A 5,160-nucleotide genomic window follows, 5' to 3' on the forward strand; every position below is an offset into this window, starting at 1 on the left:
GAAGCATAAACAAAGTGATGGTCGTGGAATTGATTGGAACCGAGATCGAAAGATTATGAAATATTATGAAACCAGGAAGTCAGTGATAATGGTTAGCTACTTGGAACAAATCCGTAAGGTTAGCCATGTTTAGGTTTGTGCACGTCCGGCCAGGGCGTAATTTGTGCCGTTGAAAACAAATAATTAGAAAAAATATTATCTCATGAACAGACGAACGTAAATATCTCTCAAGATAATATGTCAAGGACAGACGGACGGACGTAAACCTTGCCAACAATTATTCCCAGCCGCCGGATGATCGAAATCTAAGGTCGTCTATTACCCAAGACAGACAACACTTCTTTTTATAATATAGACTAGGTATCACGTCGGCCTGCGGCCGGCGCTCAGCCTCTCGTCGCTTTTCGAAAAGTTGTTCCAAACTTATAAAGCTTAAAATATAATATAATCCAATTAAAAATTATAATATGAATATTTACTTAATCAATCCATATCTGAAGTTTATATTAATTAAAGATTTAATATCTAAACAATAATAGAATTGAACATTAGAGTTCTGTTTATTGTTCATTTGTTTGGTCGGTTGGTATCTTCCCATGCAATTTTAGTCTGTGGTCATAGAAGAACATTCCCAATATTCAGTTGGATCATGTCATATTATAGTGTGTTTGTTAGTCGGGTCACAATAACGTGTTTAATTAGTTTGATCATATTAGCCGGGAAGTCGGGGCTATGGCCCCCGCGCTGGAGAAAATTTAATAACAGATATAGCGCCCATATATATTTAGTTGGTCGTATCATATTATAGTGTTTTAGTTAGTCTGGTCACAGTAGCATGTTTAATTCGCTTGATCATAGTAGCCGGAAAGACGGCCCCGGCGGTGGAGAAAATTTAATAACAGATATAGCTCCCATATATATTTAGTTGGTTGTATCATATTATAGTGCTTTAGTTAGTCTGGTCACAGTAACAAGTTTAATTCGTTTGATCATAGTAGCCGGAAAGCCGGCGCCTACGCCCCCGGCGGTGGAGAAAATTTAATAACAGATATAGCGCCCATATATATTTAGTTGGTCGTATCATATTATAGTGTTTTTGTTAGACTGGTCGCAGGCCGGCGTTCAACCTCTTGTTGATTTTCCATGTTCGGTTGGGGCTCAACCATTTTAGAATTTTGTTTATTCTTCATTTGTTTGGTATATTTGTCGTTTTACGAAAATATCAAAATATTCTCCCTAATAGCATGTTTAATTAGTTGGACCATAGTATCTAGATAGGGGTCGGGGCCTACTTCCCTGGCGGTCGAGAAAATTTAAAGGCAGGTGTAGTGCCCAAATTTTTAGTTGGTCGTACCAAATTATAGTGTGTTAGTTAGTCTGGTCACAATAGCGTTTTTAATTAGTTGGACCATAATAGCTGGATAAGGGGGGCCGGGGCCTGTGGCCCCGGCGATAGAGAAAATTTAAAGGCAGGTGTAGTGTCCAAATGTTTAGTTGGTCATGTTGTCCAATATTTTGCTAGTTAGTCGGGTCATAGTAGTGTTTTTAATTAGTTGGACCATAATAGCTAGATAAGGGGTCGGGAGAAAATTTAAAGGCAGATGTAGTGCCCAAATACTTAGTCGGTCGTATCATATCATAGTGTGGTAGTTAGTCGTGTCACAGTAGCGTTTTTAATTAGTTGGACCATAGTAGCTGGATAGGGGGCTGGGGCCTATGGCACCGACGATGGAGAAAATTTAAACGCAGGTATACTGCCCATATTAAAATTAGTGTGTTAGTTAGTCCTGTTTATAATAGTCGGGAACATATTTAGTTAGTCGGGTCATAGCAGAATGGTCCCAATATTTAGTTGGTCACATTTAAATTAGTGTCTTAGTTTGGTCAATCTATATTTAGTTAGTCGGGAGCATATAGCTTATATAGCTTAAAATACAATATAACTAAACAATATCTAAAGTTGGTGTTGTCTATAATAGTGTGGGCGGTCCCGACGGTCGAGAAAATTTAAAGTCTGATGCTAAAATTAGTGTGTTAGTTGGTGTTGTCTATAATAAGGAGGGTCGGAACCTACGGTCCCAGTGATCGAGAAAATTTAAAGTTAGATACTAAAATTAGTGTGTTAGTTGTCAAAATTTAAAGTCAAATTAGTGTTAGTTGGTGCCGTCTATAATAGTGGGGGCCGGGACCATCGAGAAAATTTAAAAAAAGATGCTAAAATTAGTGTGTTAGTTGTCAAAATTCAAAGTCAGGTGCTAAAATTAGTGTGTTTGTTGGTGCTATCTATAGTGGGGGCCGGGACCTACGGTCTCAAACGGTCGACAAAATTTGAAGCCGGATGCTAAAATTAGTGTGTTAGTTGGTACTGTCTATAATAGTGGGTCCAGGCGGTCGAGAAAATTTTTAGGATGCTAAAATTGGTGTGTTAGTTGGTGCTGTTTATAATAGTGGGGTAGGTCCCGGTGGTCGAAAAAATTTAATGTCAGATGATAAAATTAGTGATTGCTGGGTGGCGGGAAAATTGTGAAGCTCTGAGTCGAAGGGGTGCAAAATAGCTTTTCTGGTAGGGTTTTGGACGACAAAATTGCATTATTCCGCACTGATATGCACAAAATAAGGAACAAAACCTGGTTGCAAGACTGAAGGTGTCGCCAGGTCGGGAGAATTATCTCTACAACTCTTGCACCAAATGTCACATTCCTCACCAACTACTACCGTATGACAAACCTGCCAAGTTATATAGCACCATTCTCTCTCGTAAATGAATTAGGTTGCAGTTGCCTAGCAAAGAATCGTACTACATGGATCATTTAAAAGCTGAACGAACCAAGGGAATCACAGTCATTTCGTTGAAATAATGACCTGCACTGAGATTCTGAATTATAACCTTGAAAAAACATCACCAGAGACCAAATCGAACTTTAAGATATAAACTGCTTATTCGAACCTTAACTGACCGAATAACACTTCTTATGCAAATGCAGGCTGTAGTTCGCACTTCAGCTAACTCATGCTTTTAAACATCCGTTACCAAGTTCAAAACCTATAACATAACAGCAGAAAATTAGAATTGTGTTATGTAACCGAATGCACGCAAACCACAGTGTATACTAAAAGAGATTAGTAGGTTCCTTTTAGTAAAATCCAAGGCTCTATAATGAACGACAGACAGTTCTTCTATGCAATAAGGAATTATATGAACTTCATAAAGTAAGTGAACAATCGTTAAGCCGAATGAGGAGAGCAGTAACAGCATAATTCTAGGTTGTAAAGGCTCCAAGGAGCCTAACTGTCCCTCTCTACCTTTTCAGGCATTTTTTTTTCACATATTCACCGCAATCTAATTGTCTGTTTCCTACTATTGTATCTCCACGGTATAATAGGTTCCAAAATTGCAATTTAGTTCTCGTACAACCACAATGTTGCTGAAACTATTCAATTGAAGCAAGTAATTTCCCTCCGTCCCTAAAAGATTCCCAATGTACGACAGAGATTCTATGGAGAAAAAAGATGATTAAGTATCAGAAAAAAGTTCAACTTAATCATAGAAACAGGTCATCAGAAAGTTTCATATGCAGTCTTTATATTAAATATGTGTTGTATATTATGACTGTCTAAAACTTCACTAAAGATCTATTCTAGCCTATAGAGGAAGTACTTTACAGGTTTTAAAGAGACACGAACCTCGGATTTGCAAAACTGAATCTTTAGTGAAAGTGAAAAGTGCACTAAGAATAAGATATGTTTGTACCAACAGTACAACATAAATTCCACAATATATTATCTTAAGCACAAAATCCAATAAAAGTGAAGGAAATCACAAAGAGAATACAGAGATAACTCACTCCTTAGTCTAATGGAGATGTTTTTGTGTTCAATATAGCTTCTTACTGAGAAGAAACTCAGATTATCAAAAACCCATGCAAACATAAGTGTTCATACCTTGATGCAGCTCGTCCCCAGCTTGATTAGAAACAAAGCTCATTAGGGTGCATACATGGGCTACAACTGTGCGTAGTGATCTCTAATTATCATAAACAAAAACAGTAGATGTGGTCAACACACCATACACTCAATTATCAAAACGAAAAACAATAAATAAAATACCTTGCACAGGGACCATTGATTAAACTGCACCTTCTCAAGGCTTTAGTAACTGCAACCCAAAAAATCTTATCAGTAACCGGTGTAACGGCCATCTTTTAGCGGATAAAGATTTTTTAAAGAGATTGCATTCCCTGGAAACAAAAACTGGGCATAAAGTTAACTTTTCCTCCCAAATTTCCTGCATAAAGTAAAAAGGCCATCTAAAACATCCATCACAGCTACCGATCTATCTATAAGATTCACAATTCACAAACGCTAATTCAATTAATTGTAAAGAAATTGAATGGTTTCAATCAAACACTGCACATCAGCAGTACAAATATAATCGAAAATCAAATTTTATACAATCAATTCACCATAAGAAACGCATACGTCAACAACATCACTACCAATTTGCTTCTGTAATATCACCACCAACATTACTCCTTACCAATTGAAGCCGAAGTAACACATACTGAGATTAAATGGAAGAATTAAGAACAGGAGATAAAAGCTTAAAAATTTAGCAAACCCTAGAATTTGTGTTTACTAACCAAGTTTCATCTTTCTTCTTAACCTTCGTACCGCTAATCTTCACAGAGAAAATCAAACACTTTTTTTTTCTTCTAATCAAGAATGGCCGTTGTTACTGAAAGAGAAACCATCTCTCGATCTGTCTCCCCTATCGCAGAATGAAAAAGTGATTTTTTAGGGTTTATCTGTTTCAGAGAACGGAACAAAGATTTCTTTTTAGGAATAAAGATCAAAGATTTCTGTAGAATTGTTTTCACAGAGACAGGGTTAGAACGTTTCAACGAAAAAAAGAAGTGAAGACCCCATGTTTATCCGCGTTAGAAACAATAAAGAGACAATCTGAAGGCCCCGAATTACTCCCGAGGATCTGGACGGACACGATATATCCCTCGCTTAAGATATATCATGGCCACAGGATCTTCGATCATACGGTCACCTTTGTCCCCGAAGTACTTTTTTTCCCCTCCCCCAACAGCCTTTCCAGGCCACAGGATCGCCGAATCCGACGAGCACGAATGACCCCGACACAACCACCACATC

The 5,160-nt window shown here is 37.7% G+C and overlaps 1 long non-coding RNA gene across 2 annotated transcripts; it reads right to left on the minus strand.

Annotated features, from left to right (window-relative positions):
• Positions 1–2,520: 2,520 nt before the first annotated feature.
• Positions 2,521–4,892, minus strand: LOC113361230. Of its 2 annotated transcripts, none has more exons than XR_003365020.1 (4): positions 4,641–4,892; positions 4,108–4,156; positions 3,943–4,024; positions 2,521–3,043 (listed from the first exon to the last, which is right to left on the minus strand). It is a non-coding gene; the product is annotated as an uncharacterized LOC113361230 (long non-coding RNA). The 2 variants fall into 2 exon arrangements; XR_003365019.1 differs by having other exon boundaries at positions 4,108–4,285.
• Between the last annotated feature and the right edge of the window lie 268 nt (positions 4,893–5,160).

Source organism: Papaver somniferum, chromosome 3 (assembly GCF_003573695.1).
Source record: "Papaver somniferum cultivar HN1 chromosome 3, ASM357369v1, whole genome shotgun sequence".
Lineage (NCBI taxonomy): Eukaryota > Viridiplantae > Streptophyta > Magnoliopsida > Ranunculales > Papaveraceae > Papaver > Papaver somniferum.